Below are 12,900 nucleotides of genomic sequence, written 5' to 3'. Positions count from 1 at the left end.
TTCACATCGAATTGGCCGTTTTCATTCTGCTTTAGGTGTTTACAAGATACATTTAAAGAGGATTGGGATCGAATTCTGAGTTAAAGAGGATTGAAACTGTCCATGTGTCCATGTAACCACTTGTCACTTGTCAACCCAGTTGATGTCACAATGTGCATGCACGTGGTCTAAATACGCTGCGCTGATTTGCTCAATGGATTTTTCGGCTTCCGCAAACAAACAGCTGTGGTGCTTGTTGCTTGTTGTCTTGGAAACATGAACTTTGAGCGCTTCCTGAATGGGTCAACCAAGGAGCAGGCAAAAGTGGCTTTGCATCCCAGCAAACATTTTCACGTATAACGACCGTGTGCTGTACGTCAAACCAATGTCCATCTGTTTAAATGAATTGTGTATGATTTTTTTTTGCAGGAACACTGACAATATCAGATGGTAGTGGGCAGGAAATCAACCCACAGATCCTTTTGATTGTACAAATGTGACCGTTTTGACAGAACTTGGTGTGATGATGCATGTTTTAGCACTGTGTGTGTGAATTTATGGCACTTTTTCTGGGTTTAGAAAGCTTCTTCTGTGACAAAGCATTTGATATACAGATGTCATAAGAGTTGTGACGATTCAAGCTCATTTATTGTTCCATATTAACTAAGGGTTAAGTAACAATGACAGAGCTTTAAAGACATTGGAATATCTATCAATGGCTGATGTTAGATAATCTATAATCCTCTAACAGCCTGGATAATCTCATACACTGCAGTGTTTAGCAGAGCCCTGCCCAGTGCCCACAGAAGTTTACTTAAACTCTATAATTATTTTATCTTCATTTATCTACAGACCAACATTTACAGTATAGATTCTCTTTCACATTTGACCTATTTCCCTGAGTTGGATTAATAAAGTTGTTGATCAATTGATTGACTGACTGAATGATGGTGGTTCATGTACTGTATGCATAGGCTAGTGACAATGAATAGATACCAGGGGAGAAATCAAACTAGGCTACTCATACAGTAAATCCTCCTATTTCAGGGTGAAAAGTTTGGCTGTCAGCTAAAGGTGACTAGTCGGTATTAATACAGTATTGTGACTAGCTTTTCGGATGTTAGGTAGTAAAGATCTGAATGTATATCAACCTAAAAGCTAACATCTCCCCACTGTCATAACGAGATGGGTCCATGCTACTGTAACGTTATATCAATTCGAGAAAAACTAGCTACTGTACAGTAGTTAGAAATGGCTGCAGGCCAATTCTAGATTCTATTCACAGATCGTAGTGTTTGCTAGCTAGCTAGCGCTAAGCTAACACTGATTCAATGTCACCATACAATATGCTTGAACCAAATTAAAACTTAACGCCCACACGTATAGTGACGCAGCTGCAGCTATCATGTTGTTTTGTTTAGTGTACTGTACAATAACGTAACGAACGTAACGTAACGATAGGGCACATACTGTAGGTTGGCGTTAACCAGACAGTATATAACGCATCCGAGATATAAACGTTATGAATATAGCCACGTTATAAACAAACTAACGCTGGTGATCCGTATGGAAACATTGTTACTCGAAATGGTTAAAAGTTATATCAATTTGGTCATTCTGTAGCATTTTACTGCCATATAACATAACTAGCAGCTATGTTAGTAAGCCACATAGGACAACTACTAGCGCTGAACCGGAAGAACAAATACGTTTGCGTGGACTGTGACCCCGCAGCTTGAAACTGCTGCAACAGTGAGAGACACATTATGGTACTATGAGGGCCCCTAGTGGTTGAATGCCATTATTCACATCTCAAACCATCTCAAAAACGTCACCGCATCGTCAAGCACAAGGTAATGAAAAAAATCTGTCACGACGGGAGTGGCTGCATCTGTATACTTGGGATTTCACTCAAGGGGTCTATGAGAAGCCAGCCGGGTGAGTCACCCGTCACCCCTAGCCTCGTTGAGGTAGACCAAAAACGGGTCCCAGATAGTCACAAACTTTCTAAGTGTATTGGTTCTCAGGAACCTAAGTCTCTCCATGCGTATAACAGAGGTCATGTCCATCAGCCACAATTGGAAAGAGGGTGGACAGTTGTCCCCAGTGTCAGAGACTGTTGCACAGCTGTAGGAAAGTTCAGAGAGGACTCTGAGCAGCCGAAGATGGCGAGTTCTGCCTCTGGCTGAAGGGCCACCCCGTAGGCCTTAAAGGGATACACCACTTTTTTTGAAGTTTAGCTCATTTCTCACATCCCCCCACATCGCCAATAAACCCCCTGCCTTTACCGGCATTGTCCATGCACTATTCAGTGAGCTACATTTCCAAGTTAGTCATTTTCGTCTTAGAATGGAGGCCAATGGTATCGCTGTTAAAAATCCGCTAAAACACACATCTCACAGCGCTAAAATACATGTGCTTCAGGGAGTCACCTCACGAAGAAATATCAATCCAAAATGCACATAGCGGTGTCTTAGAAGGAAAATAGCCAGACGGCACTACTTAACACGGTGGAGGGGCACTGATCTCACACAGCGCCTCAGGCACCATGGAAACCAAATGTAAACCAAAACAAAGGACACAGAGATAACTACTAATCATGGCCGACTTCGTGAGAGAGGATGATGACGATTACTACTGGACAAACCAAGACCCCGAACCTTATCTATTTGAACCAGAATATACTGAGGAAGAACTACAGGCTTTAGACGCAGAGCGGGCAAGACGAGAGGCTGAGGCAGCCGAACAGCCGGCGGCCGAGGGGAGAGAACGAACCGGGATGGACTGGTGGTGTCGATGTGGAGCATGCCAGCCGATGCCGACAGAAATAGAGTGTTTCTGTTGTACTGAGTGGCACTCAGGGATAGCGGAACGCATCTGAACTTGGGGGAGCCGGGGGGCATGTCGCCCCCCCCCCCACACACACACCCACACACACACACACACACACGTCTGTGAACCACCATCATTGATTATTATTATTATCATCATATAAAGATTTTGGTCGTTTGAAGCCAGATTCATATAGGGAATATCTCATTTTAAATTAACATTAGGATTAGACGGTTGTGATGTCAGTATTCAGTCTTAACAATCATATATTTGCTCCTTTTCTCACTCACTCCTATGTCACCACCTGCTCTCACTGCAGGGTTTGAGATTCAACTTTTTTTTATCACCAGCCAATATGGCTGCTAGATTTTAAAGTTACGAGCCAATTAATTTCAACTAGCCAAAATGTTTTTCTTGAAATAAACCAGAATATGAGTGCGACTGGGTTTTACAGCAGGGCTATTCAACTAAATTGTTCAGGGGGCCACATTGTCAGAAACCTAAGGGACCGGGGGCCGGACCGTTCCCCGAGCCAGTACACTTGATGGAAAGACTAGATTTATCTGGCGAAGAGGACAGTGAACAAAGAGAATGTGTCACAATCAACGAAGATTTTTCAGCTCTGTCTAATCCTGCGGTTGTGGAAACCTTTTTCCATGTCCCCAAAATCAACTGGAAAAAACGCCCCATGCCGGCTGGACCTAATGGACAGTTATCCATCGAGTAAGTGACCATAATAATGTACTTTTTTGCATGTATGGGGCACATAGTGCTGGGTATTACCTCGTTCAGCTGTATAACAAATGGTCTCTTCATCATGTATAAACGAACATGTAGGCTATCATTGGCTAATAGGCTACTTCCATGATAGTTTGGTTATATAGCCTATTTATTAGGCAACTAATTTAAACTCTTTGTTGTCGTCCAAAACTTTTATCCTCGACTACTGATACGCAGGCGCAGTGCGCTGTTTACAGTGGTTTCCATGGTGCTTTGAGCATAGGCTTTGAGGCGCTGTGTGAGATCAATGCGCAATTCACAGCCCAGCGCTATTCCTGGGGGCTTGGTTGCTATAGGGCTTGGAAGGTTGTAGAGAGTCGGGGGTTCGAGCGGTGGGGGTGGTGGGAAGGGGTGTGGTGAGGGAAAGGGGAGGGGCTAGGGAAAAGGCCATAGCTAGTGATAGGAAGGTCATAGAGGGTCAGGGTTTGAGGGGTGGCTAGGGGGGTGTGGGGGTCAAAGAATGGGGGTGGGGCCAGGGAATGGGGCTTTAGCTAGAGATATGGAGGTCGTAGAGAGTCGGGATTCGAGGGGAGGGTTGGGGGAAGGGCGAGGGGGATGTGGGAGGGCGGCGTGATCAGTAAGGGAAAATGGGCCATAGCTACGGATAGGAAGGACGTAGAGACTCAGGGTTCGAGGAGTGGGTAGAGGGAGTGGATATGGGACTCTGGTGGGTGGTGCGAAGGGCTGTGGTGGGGGAAGGGGGTGGGGCTAGGGGAAAGAATAGGAAGGTCTTAGAGCATTGGTTCCCAAACATTCAGTCGTTCCGCCTGATGGTCCGCCAGAGAATTGCCTTTTTTTTTTCTTTTTTTACACACAACAGTTTTTACATAAACATGAACCCTGAGAACTAGCTGGATATTTTCAGAAATATTGTGATATTTGGGAAAACATTTACTTTCAGAGGCTGCAGCAGGCTCAGTTTTAAAGCCAGAGTGAAGTTTCTGGTATCATATGAAACTAGAAGACTTCAGGAATGGATTTGTACCAACCATGTCATGCTGGCTTGTCAGGAATGTAGCTACCGGTACATAACACTCCAAAGTTAGGCAACATTTTTGTGAGGGGAAAAAACCTTTTCAAAGGGGTACTATCTTTCACAGCCTAATGTTGGCAGGTGTGTGTGTGTGTGTGTGTGTGTGTGTGTGTGTGTGTGTGTGTGTGTGTTAGAGCTGGGCTCGGGCTGAATTTTCCTTACCGAGCCCGACCGAGCCCGACACATTATTGGCCGAGCCCGGCCCGGCCCGACAGGTGTCAATTGATAATCTGTCCGAGCCCGGCCCGAACCCCTCACTGATTTTTTTTTTTTTCCCGGAGCGCAGCGAGCGCATAATTAAGTGAGTCTGTCACAGTGAATAATAGGAAAATAATGAATTTGGCACCATAAAGGCGCACTTACAAGGCTTTAGAAAATTAATAGATAGATGGCACATTGAGGGAGTTTAACTTGGCACCACTGACAGCAAACAGCGCACTCGCAAAATAACGCTATAGCCTAATATTAGGCCTGTGCGTGCGTGGCGTGCACTGCCACAATCCCACATCAGTACTGCACGGTGTCGGCGACACCAGCCAAAGTTACAACAAGTAGCCTAGGCTATAATATGCAGCTTTATCAATGCATCAAACAATAAACATACATTCAAAAGCACCAATCAACCACCACGGCGGGTGAGTGAGCAGCACTAACCAAATCCCCACCGCGGCGGGCGAGGAAGAGCACTGAGCAGCAGCTAAATGCATTTTACGCACGCCACATTACGCACAGCGGCCACGTAGACTACAGTCACACACAGTACACACATTATATGCACTCAGCAGTTGTAATAAATTATAATAAAAGTTGCAGTCTCTTACCTTTGATGATTGGCGACTTATTCCAACAAACTGGAAACTCAGCTCGAACCGCTGAAACAATTGAAGAACTATTTACAAAATCCAAACATCTTATTTGGAGTGGTCATGGAGGAAGAGGATCGCGTCCACCGTGGACGGGTCCAGGGCTGTCCTCCTCTGGTCGATGGTTCTTCCAGCAGCGCTGAAATTACGTTCACTGCTGCTGCTGCTCGCTGGGATGGCTAGGATGCCCCGGGCAAGTACACCAAGCTTTGGGTAGGTGGAATGATGATGTTGCCACCAGCCCAAAAGATCCTTCTCGTTCTGCATGACATGATTCTGTGTTGAATAAAGTTCAACTTCATCGACATGATCATCCGCTGGGAGATTATCCCAGTCTCCAAAGTCCAATGCAGCTCTCTTGGGTGCACTCGGCCCCGGCCTGTCATCTGCGGCTGCGGCTGCAGCATTTGCATCTGGTTCGGTGGCGGTGATGTCACGCAGCTGACTCCGGACCTCCAGGTGTAGCGCATCTCTCTCAGAGCCAGGTAACATCCTGAGCTGGCTGTATTTTGGCCAAAGAAACGTGGCGATTTTGTGCTGGATCTTTATCTCAACCTTTTCTTTAATCCATTTGAGATGCCTCGCACGGATGATAGCCTGGTAAGGAGTGTCGGTTGCTGTTCTCATACAGTGACGCTTCAGCCGCTCGGCCCAGAGGAACACAAGGTTTAGCGTTGTGTACTGGTCTCCTTCAAGTTCACGCTGGGCATCATAGAAGGGTTGCAGACAATCAACAAGAAAAGTGACCACATCTCGGGAGATGGCATCAATCCGATCAGTTTCTCCACGGGCTTCCAGCTTGACACGCAGCTCATCATACACGTCACGCACAGACTTTAACGTGAGATAGACGCTGCTGAAGCGTGTGTCTCCCATTTGCAACACTGTTTTGGACAGTGTTGCAGCCATGCCAGTCTTCTTCACATACTTCACCAGTGACTTGGCAGCTAGCAGAGTGTCTGCAACCTCTGGTGCGGCCTGTTCCAGCTCCGTGGGGTCGAGCGCATGACGCAGCACCGTGTTGTAGATATGATCCTGGCAGTCAAGGCGTCTGTATGGGCTGAGGGCTTTTTTGATGTTAGAGCCCTGATCCGTCACCCACACCACCTTGTTGAGCGCACTGACGTCTAGCCCATATTCTGTGATTAGCAGCCGGATTATTTCTCTCCTAATGTTATCGCCACTTTTAATCTCTTCAGGTGGAAATTCTGCTGTTGTTAACACTTTGCTGACCAGTTTGAATGACTCTGTCACGAAATGGCAAGTGATCGCCATGTAGCTTGACTTGTGGAAATCTTCTGTCCACATGTCGGTGGTCATTCCAATCGTGTTTACTTTACTCAAAATGTTATTAAGTTGCTGGATCAACTTCTTGCGTGCCTCTGTGGCAAATGCTTGGCACCGTCGAGAAACTGTTGTGCGATCAGGCAACACATCCTTGGCTGACACCCGTCCATAAGCAGCGCCGACATTGACAAGCTCTTGAGCCAACTCAAGGAAACCCTCCCCTTCAATGGAGCGAAATGGACGTATATCCTTGCAACAGTATGCAACGCAGCCTTCCATTATCTTGCCTTTCGACTGCTGTGAAATTGTCTTATTAGCAGCGACAGCGAAGGCAGTCATCGCTGTCTGCTGTGGCCCGCCAGCCGGCGGCATCCTGCAAGCTTTTTCGGTGTGTCGCTGCAAAGCAGAACTTCCCGTCCGCTTGCTGTCATAGCGCATAATAACTCCACACGCTTTGCATTTCACAAATCCAACTGCAGAGTTGTCCTCCTCCTTAACTATTAACTGGAATTTGTTCCACACTGCTGACTTGCCTGCGTGGTTTATCGCTTTGTATGATCCTGAAGTCAGGTTTTCACGCACCTGTTTTAGCTCATCCTCCATCTTAGCGCGCGTGAGTTTGACAAATAAAGTAGGCTGGCACTGGCAGGGGGGCAGAGCAGAGTGCATGTCTGGGCGTGTTTCATTCGTGAATCGATGTCTGTTCAGGTGCTTTCATTAACGTGGTAAATTAGCTCAGGAGCAGATGATAGATATATTTGAAGTAAAAAACAAGTGACTGATTACGTGACCGAGCCCGGCCTGAGCCCGAACGCGACTTCAATGTTTCTGTCCGAACCCGGCCCGACTTTCGGGCCGGGTTCGGACAGGGTTCGGACAGGGTTCCGAGTCCGACGGGCCGGGTAGCCCAGCTCTAGTGTGTACCGGTTGTCTTCAAAGTTCATGTATGTATGTATGTATGTGCATGTAGAGGAGGCAGCACAGAGCCTCAAACCTCCTCGTGTGTATTGTGTAAAAGAGACAAAGCTGATAAATGCTCCGAGAGGCCGCAAACGCTCAAAACCTCTCACCAGGAAGGGAAATAGTGATCCCAGAGGCCGCCCGCAGTGGGCTCAGAACATCTCACTCTCCTCCTCACATTCAGCTGCAGGGCCCCACTCTCAGCGATGATGAGGCCTATTGACTTTCAGCAGGCTGAGCTTCAGCATCTGGCGGCGGTGCTCTCTTGCAGTGCTGTGTGTGGACCCACGTTGTCCCTCTCTGTGTGTGTGGTTAGGAGAACCTGGTATGGGTCAGACAGCAATCGTCTTCCACGATTTTCTCTTGCAGTCTCCTGGGACCAGATTATGCAGTGGTCCTGTTGCAGGTTTGGGTAGTGCTTATTTCACCTGTCTGTGCACCTGTGAAAGGCTTTTGGTTAAGTTCACACAGTAAGTCAACATGTCATGATCGAAGAGATCCGTTGACAACGAGATCCCTTTTGCTGGACCTACGCCAGTATTGGCAGGTCTGCCATAGAGAATTTCAAATGGGCTAAGGCCACATCTCCTGTCCTTATTTGAAATAACACAATTGGCAGGACTTTTCTCCATGGGAAGCCTGTCTCAAAATTGCTCTGCCCACATTGTGTTGTGCACAGATCACACATTTCTCACAAAACTTTTGAGAGTAAATTGTGAATCCTTTCGTAAACCAATGCTGCCCCACAGCTGCCTGCATTCCTCCCTTTGACACGTGTGAACCCGTGTGTCAATTTCGCATAGTGTGGAAAGAGCCATTTTGGAAGAAATAATTTACCATCAGGGCCCTCCCACACTCCATCCCTTCGTACACATCCATGCTTACGCCATAGTGAAACTTCCTCAGGGGAAGCTCTAGCCTGCAGCTCAGAGAGGGGCGGTGGCGTGCATGTGTGTGGGATAATGCTCTCTTCACTTAGCAAAGAGAAATGCTGGGGTAAATGGACGGCGTCCTTTGCTGCTGCGTCAAAATAGCATCAAGCAACATGGCAATTAATTTGTGATGCATGCACGGTTTGCCAGTGGATGTCAAAAACCCCCTCTGCTTCCACAAAGTGCCAAAGTCATGCACCACGCCCCAGCCATACCTGCTATCTGTATGGATTGTAACGGAGCGGCCCTCTGCCAATTCACAAGCTTTGATCAGAGCCGCGAGTTCGGCGGCCTGGGCAGAGCAGTTAGCTGGCACTGAGGAAGCATACAGAATGTCATGGTGTGAGACCACTGTGAAACCCACCTCATTAACACGTTAACTGCCAACGACGTACTGATACGTCAAGCAGAATCCAACCGTTGCCTGCCAGCGACGTATGGATACGTCAAAAAAATCGTTTTTTTTTTTTTGACGGTGGATCGTTGATCTGGCCCTTTTGCATCTTCTATTATACTGTTAGAGCCGCCGGGCGTGTGCAATCCATTCCGCCGACCCACTGAGTGGCGACGGTGCTCAGACTATTGAGTGTTGTTTGGCCAGAAACGCACGCATTCCAGCTGAGCTCAACCGAGGACCCAGAAGCGAACGAGCCTCATTCTCATACTGTAGGCGAAAACCTTTCACACGGGCGCACGGCGGTGGGGGCTTCCAAAGGTGGACTGGGTGGAAAGCACACTTTGAAGCGCGCAGCATAAAGCCAGAGTCACACAAGGCTTCGTCAAAGCTCTCAACCGAAAATCCAAGAACGGATTAAGCCACATCCACGCTCGCCGACGAGGGGCCGCCAGAGAGAGGCTGCTGCTCACTGCTCAGACAGGCAGGAGAGACTGGCTTGTGACTGACAAACGCTGCTGAAATCCACCAGACACGCCCACGGAGGGAGGAGTTGTAAGGAGAGGGGGTGCGGGTGCTGCTATGGAGGAAATTACTGTTCAGAACTATATTGTTTATGTCTGATGTCTCACTGATGCCAAAAATAAATGGTTAAAGTGACTGTTTGATATTGAATTTCACAAAACTGCGATTATCTCAGCTTTTTGTCTCAGACGCTGAAACCATGCTGTACTCAACGGCTAATATCTACATAACTACTAACTCTACAAACTAACTCTTTTAGACAGAGAAAGCACACATTCTATTAGTACTTTTGTGAACTTTGTGTTGACAAACTCCAAGCAGAAAATTATCCTTGGCTCTTGTAAAATGAGCCAGAATCCTCAAAAAAACCCTCTGGCAAAAGCTACCTACAGTAAAAAAAAAAAGGCTGGCAGTGAATGTGTTAATACCTGTGACCTTGTTATGGGAGGCAGAGCCATGAACAAATAGCTCTAGGTCCGGATTAATGAGAGGAACTAATCAGGCCTAGGTGAACACACTGCTGTAACAGTTGTGGTTACAGCAGTCATGTGGCTCCCCATCCTCTGACGTAAGGAGCAGAGTGGCTGGGTTAAGCACCTTTTAACTGTAATGTTTGGCATGTCCAAGAGGCAATGATTATATCGCAACCCACGGCTGGTTGACAAATGACTAGCCTTTTGTTCAAGCAGTAGCATTGCCACCGCATGCGGCACTAGTAAAGTGAGACTAGAATAGCCTACATAGTCACGTGACGCATGAACGGCTTTCTCGGCAGCGGCCACGGTGTGAAGACATGTTGGCAGTCTAGCTGCCACTGGGTCAAGTAGTCCAAGTGTGGGGGTGCTTTGCAAAGCCATTTTTTACTTTTCAAATGAGGCCTCCAGACAATTGGACTCGAGTCATAGGGACTCGGACTCGAGTCGACTCGAGTCGCAAATTTGACGACTTCCGACTCGACTCGGACTTGGAAGGTAAATACTTGAAACTCGACTCGGACTTGGAAGAAAATGACTCGAAACTCGACTCGGACTTGGAAGAAAATGACTCGAAACTCGACTCGGACTTGATCAGCCGAGTGCACCAGCTGGGCGTACGCCTAGGTTTACACGCTACGTCCGATGTAGAACTCAAAGTTACGACTAACTTAATTTTATGACTAGTGCACCCTGTATGCGCTGCGTCTGTGTATGGAGCAGGCGTAAAAGTTACACCCAAATGCGTAGCTACTCACTGACAGCTGTCTCATCTTGATCTGCGCGTGATGTGGCCGGAATCTTTTCCAAAAATATCGATCGATATGTGCTGTAAATAAGCTGATGCGTCGGAAGATCTTTCCATTTCTTCCTGACTTCGTCAACTGCCCGCAGTGCGCAGTCTGCCATCGCATTCAGTACTGATTGCACTTGTGATCAAACTGCTTGTGTTGACTTGGCGCTGTTAAATTGAGCTGTGAGAACGTTTCTATGCTTTGAATACAACTCTATAAGTTTGAGCTGAGTTGGAGCTGTCTGTCAGCTGTCTCGAGCTCGTCTGAGAGAAGTGTGTTGCTTGGCAACAAGCACGTATTAACGTGAACGCGCACGTCTGCAGCCTAAATAATCTCTGCCTTGTCATTTTTTCTAACCTGTGACTCGACTTGACATAACCTGTGACTCGACTCGAGACTTGACTTGAAATAACATTGTGACTTGACTTGACTTGCCGACAAAAGGAAAGACTTGGGACTTGCTTGAGACTCGGGACCAATTGACTTGAGACTCGCTTGGGACTCGGATCAGAGGGACTTGGACAATTGTCTGGAGGCCTCTGCCTCAGGTGTCCATGTCACCCTAGTACCTGCAGTCAGTCCTGGTCCATGTGCGATGGGACTCAACGGAGCTTCCAAACAAGAGTAGTCAATAATGAAAGTCCTACAGTAGGATGTCATACCTAAAAATGATTTCAGCTGTTTTACTGTCACTGGTTTTTTATGGCCTGTATGGCTTCTATTCACTTTGGCGATAAAGATTTGCCATTTTGAGTGATCACATGTCCTAGAAACACAACTTCTGTCTGACAGTACTGCAATTTCGAAGCGCTCGCTTTGTGGCCACTGTCATAAAGATGTCGCATCAGTTTCAACGTGTCTGCACAGGAGACCCCTCACAGGGTATAATTACCCCCGCCTTCAACAAAGAGTTGAAAACCGGTGTAATGCCATCGATAGCCTCCTGTTTAAGCGGATATTGTTTCGCTTTCGGTCGATAGCAAGATTTTGGGGTGATCACCACTGGTTCCATGCTTTTAATCAGACCAACATCACAATTGCCTCTAGCCCACAAACCCTCAGGTACCTCGGAAAGTTCAGGAATTGTTGATATGTCACATTTTACCATGCTCATGTCTTTTGACATAAAAAATGACTTTCCCTTGCTAGTGGTTGCTAATGAAACAGTCCTGACAGATGAGATTTTCACTCCTTCCAACATGTTTTAACTTACAGTAACACTCTACATCCCTCAAGACTGCTTTAGTGTTCTACTGTTATTTTTATAGGTCTATTGTCCATTCTAGTTGACTTTTTGTCTGCTGCTAAGGCCCTTGGTTGATAATTCAGTAGGCGAACACTTTAATGTAAGATTGCACCAAAGTTTGGAAAGTTATGTTAAAAAGTTATTTTCAATACCCCCATGATCATCTTTGTAGCAGACTGACACATAGAGGCCATTTACACCTGGCATTAACATGCGTTTTCTGCCATCAGATTGCAATCCGATTGTGCTTGACCACTTGAAAGTACAGGTGTAAACGCCCCCCCAAAACACATTGAAGACGGATTGCAATCTGATCGGTCAAACCACCTCCGGAGGTGGTCAGGGATGCATTGTGTAGTACACATTGAACACAAGTGTAAATGCAATGTGTCCTCTCAAATCTGGATACAGCAACTGTATGCGGATTGAGAGGACACCCATTTTGGGTGTTAATATGTTATCTGGATAAGGAAAAATGCATGTTAACGCCAGGTTTAAATGAAATCAGGCTAATGTGGTCAAGCACAATCTGATTGCAATCTGATGGCAGAAAACGCACGTTAATGCCAGGTGTAAATGGCAACCTTTCAGCTACCATACAGCAGTGTGGGAATTTAGCCAGGGGCAAGGGCAAAAATGCCCCAAAGAAATCTCAGAATGCCCCTAAAAACCATGATCCAGGGGCAAAAATTGCCCCCAAGATTTTGATAATTTTATTTCCATTCAATTAATTTAATTTCCATCTCTAACACACACTCAACACCTGCAAGCTGGCTGACAGAAGATGACGATGAAGAACAAA

The sequence above is a fragment of the Poromitra crassiceps genome, assembly GCF_964638095.1.
Source record: "Poromitra crassiceps genome assembly, contig: HAP1_SCAFFOLD_102, whole genome shotgun sequence".
Classification (NCBI taxonomy): Eukaryota; Metazoa; Chordata; class Actinopteri; order Beryciformes; family Melamphaidae; genus Poromitra; species Poromitra crassiceps.
Note: the sequence above shows the minus strand (reverse complement) of the source record.